The sequence below is a fragment of the Canis lupus genome, chromosome 5 (assembly GCF_003254725.2).
Source record: "Canis lupus dingo isolate Sandy chromosome 5, ASM325472v2, whole genome shotgun sequence".
Lineage (NCBI taxonomy): Eukaryota > Metazoa > Chordata > Mammalia > Carnivora > Canidae > Canis > Canis lupus.
In genome coordinates this window covers 63,003,270-63,011,560 of record NC_064247.1, presented here as the reverse complement: position 1 = coordinate 63,011,560, position 8,291 = coordinate 63,003,270, and the positions used below count along the sequence as shown (strand labels likewise).

The window sequence follows — 8,291 nt, the reverse complement described above, 5'->3', positions numbered from 1 at the left end:
GTGGTCCCTCTGCTGCTCTCTGGATACTGGGTGGGCTCCATGTCTGCTCCCCACAGGCCAGGCTGCTGAGCTCCACAACTGGAAACAAGAGAGGCTCTCAGCCTCCAGCCTCAGGCCTCCCTGCCTCTTTCTGCCTTCTTCAGCTAGCAGTACCCCCTGAGTACTGAGCAGCACCCCGGGGCCAGGGGGATGCCTCCTTTCCTTTGCAGAAAAGACCCAGCCTCTGTCTCTGGCTCCTCCACGTAAGAGGGAGCTATTAAAATGAGGTGTTACAGGGGTGCCTGGCTGGCTCAGTGAATGGAGCTTGTGACTCGATCTCAGTCAGAGCTGTGAGTTCAAGCCCCACAGTGGGTGTGGAGCCTATTTAAAATAAACAAACAAACAAATAAATACGGTATTATATGTAAAGTGGTTAGAACAATGCCTGACCCTTAGTAAAGAGCTCAATATATGGGTATTATGATCATTTTTTTTTCTTTTTTTTAAGATTTTATTTATTTATTCATAGAGACACACACAGAGAGGCAGAGACACAGGAGGAGGGAGAAGAAGGCCCATTGCAGGGAGCCTGACGTGGGACTTGATCCCGGGTCCCTGGGATCATGCCCTGGACTGAAGGCAGTGCTAAACCGCTGAGCCACCTGGGCTGTCCATTTGCTTTTATTTCTTTAAGATTTATTTATTTATTCATGAGAGACAGAGAAAGGTAGAAACATAGGCAGAGGGAGAAGCAGGCTCCCCATGGGGAGCCCTATGCAGGACTCCATCCCAGGATGTGGGACTGGATCCCAGGTTGCGCGACTCAATCCCAGGACCCTGGGATCAGGACCTGAGCCGAAGGCAGAGGCTCAACCACCAAGCCACCCAAGTGTCCCTTATCATCACCATCTAATTTAATCTTTTGTTTTTTAAAGATTTTATTTACTTATTCATGAGAGAAAGAGAGAGAGAGAGAGAGAGAGAGGCAGAGACACAGGCAGAGGGAGAAGCAGGCTGCCTGCAAGGAGCGGGATGTGGACTGGGTCCTGGCACCCCAGGGATCACGCCCTGAGCCGAAGGCTGACTCCCAACCGCTCAGCCACCCAGGCGTCCCCATCTAATTTAAACTTGAGGACACCCCTGTGAGGTCGGGATTACGTGCCTATTTTACGAGAGAGGGAAGTGAAGTCACAGGCCTACGTTTAGGCAGTATTAAGTGCCTGAACCGGGATTTAAAGCCAAGTCCTGGGCAGCCCGGGTGGCTCAGTGGTTTAGAGCTGCCTTTGGCCCAGGGCGTGATCCTGGGGACATGGGACCTGCTTCTCCCTCTGCCTGTGTCTCTGCCTCTCTCTTTCTCTCTCTCTGTCTCTCATGAATAAATAAATAAAATCTTTAAAAAAAATAAATAAAATAAATAAAGCCAAGCCCTTTGGAGGCTTGGTGTGGAGGCCAGCCCTGGATGCACACTCCCCCAGCCCCAGCCGCACCCCCACACAGACCCCGCCCCACCCACACAACCACCCCCCTTCCACCACCCACACACCCACCTCTGGGCTGCCCCCACCCCCGCAGTCGGACAGGATGGGGTGCGAGGCTGCACCCCAGGAGGCAGAGGCGGGGCCCGGGGCGGGGCCCCCGCGCTGCCGGTCCCCCTCCGCGGCGGCGCCGACCTCGGGCCTCCCGGGCGGCTCCAGGGAGGCGCGGGCGCCACCTGGTGGCGGCGGGTGGGGCGTGAGCGCCGCGTCTCGGGGGCGGGCCTCGGCGGAGCTGCTGGACCCGCGCGGCGGGCGTCGTTCCTGCTTCCCGCCCCGCTTCCAGCTCCCGGCGGGGCGCGGCCGAGCGCGAAGACCCCGGCGCCGCTGCCGGGCTGCGGGCGGGTATCGGGGCGGCAAGCTCGTGTTGCTGAAAATGTACGTTCCCCCAGACCCCGTTCCTTCCTCAACGACCGCACGCACCACGCAGGCTATCCCAGAGCTTCCTTCGGGCCGAGCTCGGCGCCCCGGCCCCAGCCGCTCGCAGTTCCTGGGCCCGGACCCCTGCGCCTCGCCCCGGGGCAGCTCCGTGTCCCCCCCCCCCGGGGCGGACCCCAGCCCAACTTCCCGCCCAGCCCAGCCGGGCCCCTCGCTTCCTGCCTGCCTCAGTGAAAGTGGCCCCGCGTCTCCCCGCGGCCAGCGCAGAACCCGCCTCCGCTTCACGGCTCCCTCTCCCCAGCCCCGCGCAGGTGTCCCCGGGCCTCGCGCTCTGCACCGCCGCCGGGGGGCGGGGCCCTCAGCTTCACTCACCCACTCGGCACCTGTCGTCCCGCCACCAGACGCGGGCCTGTGCGGGGCTGTGCCCCAGGATACTGCGGCCACCGGCAGCCCTGCCTCCGGGACATTCAAGCGAGGGGCGGGGCAGGTGACTCCAGTAAGCAGCAAATGCATCCGGAACGCCTCGCAGGGTGGTGGTACTTGGGAGAACAAAGCCGGGTGGGGGGCCGCCAGGTCAGGCAGGTGCCCCCCTCACCCTGCTTGGGCTCCACACCCCAGCCCAGGCTGCTGCTGTCCGCAGGCCTTCCTGACTCTCTAGGGTACAGACCCCAGGCGAGGATCCTCCCGCCTTTCTCTCTCTTTTTGTAAAGGTTTTATTTATTCGTGAGAGACGCAGAGAGAGAGGCAGAGACACAAGCAGAGGGAGAAGCAGGCTCCATGTAGGGAGCCCGACGTGGGACTCGACCCCAGGGCTCCAAGATCACACTCTGGACTGAACGCGGCGCTAAACGGCTGAGCCACCCAGGTGCCCCCAATCAACTGGATATTTTGAGAATTTTAAACCTTCCCCAAAGCAGAAAGAGTAGCCCAGTGAATGCCATACACGCTAAAGAAGGGTGTTTTCAGATAGCAGAGGAGCAGCCTGGTGGGAACTGGATGGGGTCGCAGGGTAGGAGGGGGTGGGATGGTCGTATGATAGGGAGCGGGCCTGGAGGGCTGTGAGGACAGTCTAGCCTCCAGCGGGAGGGCAGGGGCTGTCCACAGGCCGGTAGCTATAACCAGCAGTCTGTGGACTTTTCTCCTGGGTTTTGTGGTTTTGTTTCTGTGCGATCAGAAGCAAGCTCACTGGCTGGCAGAGGAAAGGGCAGGAGATGCTGAGAATGAGGGTGGGAAGTGAGGGTATAGAAAGTCTCCCCAGAATCCCTCAGGACTCCCCAGGAGTGGAACTGTGGGGCTACAGGAGGCACCTCAAGGTTTGGCGGTGTGAGACCCATCCGCATGGCTGCTTTTCTTTGGATTTTGGGGTTTGGTCCCAATGGGTCTGCACCTACACCTGCTCCTCTACCTTCTCTTCTCGCCCCCTAGGCTGCTGCCCCTGCCTGCCTGTCCTCACCCACGGAGCAGTTGCTGGTTCCAGTTATCGTCCCTTAGAGACAAGGGGCCAAGTTTCCCAGGCTCCCTGTCTTTGGGGTTAATGTGAGTGGAGTGAACTGGGTAGCCTGAGGCCTCCTCCCTGGGCCCTGAGAGGTGCAAGGACAAGTTGTCCACCAAAGTCTCACCTGGGGGGGGGGGGGGGCTTCTGATCCTGGCACAACCAGCCTGCCTCCTCACCTCCCCCTGCCCAGGGCTTCTCTGGCTGAAATTGGTCCGAGTTGGAGCCTCCCACTTTGTCACCTGTCACATTTCAGGGGAGGCTTCTGACCCCAGGGTCTTCTCTCTCTCTCTCTCTCTGTCTTTTTAAAGTTTTTATTTATTTATTAATGAGAGACACACAGAGAGAGAGAGAAAGAGAGAGAGGCAGAGACACAGGCAGAGAGAGAAGCAGGCTCCATGCAGGGAGCCCGACTTGGGACTCGGTCCTGGGTCTCCAGGATCATGCCCTGGGCTGAAGGCGGCACTAAACTGCTGAGCCAGCCAGGGATCCCCTAGGGTCTTCTCTCTAATCTGTCCTCCAGCGCTCTTCCACCCCTCGCCTCCCTTCCCCCCCTCCCAATCATGCTCACTCAGGAACAAGCAGTAGTTTGTCACCAGTGTTACAGACAAGGCACCTTCACACTATGGGCTCTTTTCCATCTAACAGCTACTCTAAGAGGTAGGAAACAATTGCCAGGTTTGTTTGTTTGTTTTCCAGGGGGAAATTGAGGCTTGGCAAAATAATTAATTTATCCAAGGTGAGTGAACCAGTAACTCACTGGTAGAGGCAGAGTTCCACCCAGTTCTGTCCACTGCAAGCCCACACCTTTTCCACTGGCTGGCTGGCTTCTCCCTGATATCTCCTCTCACATTCTGGAGGTACAAATATGTTACCAAAGCTTGAGTGCGTGTAAACATGCAGATACAGAAGGTTACAAGAGGTCCTTGGGGCTTTCACTCTGCCCCAGTCCTATTTCCCAGGAATAGCTACTGGAGCGGTCCCTTCCTGCCAGCACCGGCTATAGAACTGTGGGGCCCCAGGTTCAAAAATTATTAAGAATTTCAAGATGGTGCAGCAGAGCAATACTTTAAGTGGGGCATGGGCCCTTTCTGCACGTGGGGGGCTGTGTTGCTGCCTGGGCCTCACACTCCTGAAGCTAGCTCGGCTCCCTGTTTGCCTTTTGTTTTTTTTTTTTAAAGATTTTATTTATTTATGAGAGAGAGAGTGAGAGAGAGAGAGAGGGAGAAGCAGGCTCCATTTGGGGAGCCTGATGTGGAACTCCATCCAAGGGCTCCAAAATCACGTGATCCAAGATCCGTGATCCAAGATCACGCCCAGGGCCGAAGGCAGGTGCTAAACAGGGATCCCCTGCTCCCTGGTTTGCCTCTTCAGTACACTCCCAAAATATGTTCAGGACTTTAAATATATAAGAAAAGCCAGCCTCACAGGCTATCCTCCAACTGGTATTTGCTTTTCTATTTATGAAGAATAACAGGAAATGCTATGTACCAGGCACTGTGCACGTCTCCTTTACAGCACTGTGAGGTAGGCAGCCCAGGGTACAGGCAAACTGTCCTAATCCCCATAACAGAGTTGAAGAAGGTGAGGCATGAAGGGGACCAGCAGCTGACCCAAGGCTACGCGGGAGTGGCGGACAGAGGATCGGAAGACAGGAGGTGTGGTCTGGGGTTTGCCCAGTTGACTCTACCTGGTTACTCTGGAGACAGAGACTGCAGATGAGCCGACTTCCAGGTCAGCACGCACAGAGTTTTCTCTTTGCTGTCAGCAGCTGCCCGATGCTTCGCCGGCTGGAGATGTGCCACGCTCATTTCATCAGTCTCCTGACAACGGATACGCAGGTCACTTCCAATTTCTCCATCTCATGACCAACATGCAGCAGCCTTCTGGGGCCGCTACCTCTGCCTGTTTCTGGGGAAGGGATGTTTCCCATGCGGTGGGGCTGGAGCTTGCAGTCTGAGCTGAGCCCTAGCCAGTGGGAAGATAGAGTCCTCGGGAGAAATAGAGGGTAGTGCCAGAAACGTTTCACCTGGAACATGCAGGCGGAGGGTGAGAGCATGGAGGGCACAGAGGGGAGCAGCGTCAGGCAGGTGAGGAGGCCGGCTCTGGGCTGGGGGCAGGTGCAGGCAGCACGACAAGGTCACGAGAGCTCTGGATCTCAACCTGGGCAGGTGGCCAGTGAGAGAGAAGAGCAGCTCAAGTGCAGGGAGGGCTGCCCCCTCCGGCGTGTCCACATGGACACCAGACATCAGGGAGGTCGCTGCCTTAGCTCCCAGTAGCTGCGGTAACAAGTAACCACAAAGTTAGTGGCTTAAAACCACACACATTCATCACATTCCAGTTCTGCACGTTAGATGTGCCATTGGGGGTGGGGGTATCTCACTGGGTTAAAATCAGTTAAGGAGTCAGGGCTCATTCCTTTCTGGAGGCCCCAGGGGAGAATCTGCTCCCTGGCCTTCTACAGCTTCTAGAGGTGCCTCGCTCCTTGGCTTGTGGCCCCTTTGCTATCTTCAAAGCCAGAGGCAGAGCACCTCCCAACCTCTCCGAATCCAACAGCTTCCAGGAATTAGGGTGCAGACAGACATCTTTGGGGGCCATTCATCATTCTGCCTGCCACCATGTCCCTTTAATTAAGTTGGGAGCCATACATCTGAGACAATAAAAGAGTTTTTAGGGGGATCCCTGGGTGGCTCAGCGGTTTGGCGCCTGCCTTTGGCCCAGGGCGCGATCCTGGAGTCCCAGGATCGAGTCCCATGTCAGGCTCCTGGCATGGGGCCTGCTTCTCTCTCCTCCTGTGTCTCTGCCTCTTTCTCTCTCTTTGTCTATCATAAAAATCAATCAATCAATCAATCTTTAAAAAAAAAAAAAAAAGAGTTTTTAAAAACCCCTTCTTGGGGCACCTGGGTGGCTCAGTGGTTGAGCATCTGCCTTCAGCTCAGGTCGTGATCCCGGGATCCTGAGATCGAGTCCCACATCAGGCTCCCCACAGGGAACCTGCTTCTCCCTCTGCCTGTGTCTCTGCCTCTCTCTCTGTGTCTCTCATGAATAAATAAATAAATAATCATTTAAAAAAGGCCAAAACCTTTAAAAAATAAATAAATAAACCTTTTGGGGCACCTGGGTGGCTCAGTTGGTGAAGCTTCTTTCTGCCTTGATCTCAGGTCATGATCTCGGGGTCCTGGGATGGAGCCCCTCATCAGACTCTGCAGGGAGTCTGCTTCTCCCTCTCTCTCTGCTGCTCCCCCTGTTGTGCTCTCTCTGTGTCAAATAAATGGATAAAATCTTTTAAAAATAAAATAAAATAAAACCTTTCAGAGTTATACTTTATGTATTGCAAACCACATCCATTTACAGTGTCCTGTTGGCTGAGTTGTGACTCACGTATTTGCCCTTGAAACACTGACTCTGTCAAGATAAAGAACATTCCTATCACTCCTCAGGATTCCGTGGGGCCCTTTGTATCTATCCTTCCCTCTGCCCCAGTCCCAGGTAACTACTAATCTGTTTGGTTTTTTTAAATTACAAAACCCAATATTTGTTGAAAACAAAGAAAACCAGTTGGCACAGAGGTCTGATTTCGATTCATCAAACTTCAGCTGAGGATGGGAAATGGGGGTAGGGGGGCAGCCAGCCCTGAAGTCACCCTCCCAGGGAGGAACCAGCTCCGGGGGAGGGAGAGGGGAACTGCCCACTTCTGGCCCAGTAGGTGTTGGAGGAGGAGGTTGAGAGAAGACAGCAGTGCCCCAAGTGTGGGCTATGAGCAGCAGGTGACAGAGGGGCTGCTGAGCTGCTTGCTGTCCAGGGAGGAGGGGAGAGTGTGGCCCACTTTCAGGGATTGACTGGGGGCAGGCAGCTGGGCTCAGGCCCGCAGCTCTGGGTCAAGGGTTGTTCTATTGTTGTTGTTTGTTAATTACTATAGTTTGTGTTTTCTAGAATTTTACAAAAATGGGATGATAATGTAGTACTCCTTTGTATCTAGCTTCTTTGGCTTAACGTAGCTGACTTGGAGACCCATTCATGCTGGTTATACAGACCATTCCTGGTTTGTAGGCTGTGTTCCGTTCCATGGGTCTCGAATTTTCCTTATCCATTCACCCAGTGATGGACATTTAAGCTGTGCTCAGTTTTTGGCATTGTGCATAAAGCTGCTATGGATTTGATGTGTGAGTCTCTGTGCAGGGTCTGTGCCAGGAGTCGGGGTGCTGGTTCACATGGTGCCTCGGTGTGCAGTGTTTGGAAATCGTGAGGGCTGTGATTCCTCCAAATCCTCATTCACACTTGCTGCTGTCTGTCTCTGCTGTTTCTGGCCGTCCTGGGGGCAGGGGGGGAGGTCTCACTGCAGTTTTGGTTTTTATTCCTCTAATGACTGTAAGGTGAGGCGACTGCAAATGCATACGGGGTTTCTTTTTGGGGTGATGAAAATGTTCTGGAATTAGACAGTGGTGATGCATATACAGTGGTGATCAGTTTGGAACCAAGGGGAAGAGTGCAGACATCTATTGGGGGAAATACCAAGAAAAATATTCAAGTGACTGTCCCATTATGTAACGTTATTATAAAATGACCACTTCCCCACATTCTGTTATTTTTATTATTATTATTTAAAGATTGTATTTATTTATCTGACAGAGAGAGAGACAGCAAGAGCAGGGGAAGCTGCAGAGGAGAGGGAGAAGCAGGTTCCCCACTGAGCAGGGAGCCGGATGTGGGACTTGATGCCAGGACCCTGGGAATCATGACTTGGGCTGAAGGCAGATGCTTAACCGGCTGAGCCACCCAGGTGTCCTTCTGTTGTTGTTGTTTTTTAATGACCTTTATAGTTTAGAATAGTTTTAGAGGGGATCCCTGGGTGGCTCAGCAGTTTAGCACCGCCTTCGGCCCAGGGTGTGATCCTGGAGACCCGGGATCAA

At 54.5% G+C, this 8,291-nt stretch overlaps 1 long non-coding RNA gene across 2 annotated transcripts; it reads left to right on the top strand.

Annotated features, from left to right (window-relative positions):
• The first annotated feature begins 1,740 nt into the window (after positions 1–1,740).
• On the top strand, positions 1,741–7,900 carry LOC118354673 (uncharacterized). Of its 2 annotated transcripts, none has more exons than XR_004815576.2 (4): positions 1,741–1,889; positions 2,600–2,754; positions 3,315–3,425; positions 4,955–7,900. It is a non-coding gene; the product is annotated as an uncharacterized LOC118354673 (long non-coding RNA). The 2 variants fall into 2 exon arrangements; XR_007410502.1 differs by having other exon boundaries at positions 6,543–6,683.
• The last annotated feature ends 391 nt before the right edge of the window (positions 7,901–8,291 follow it).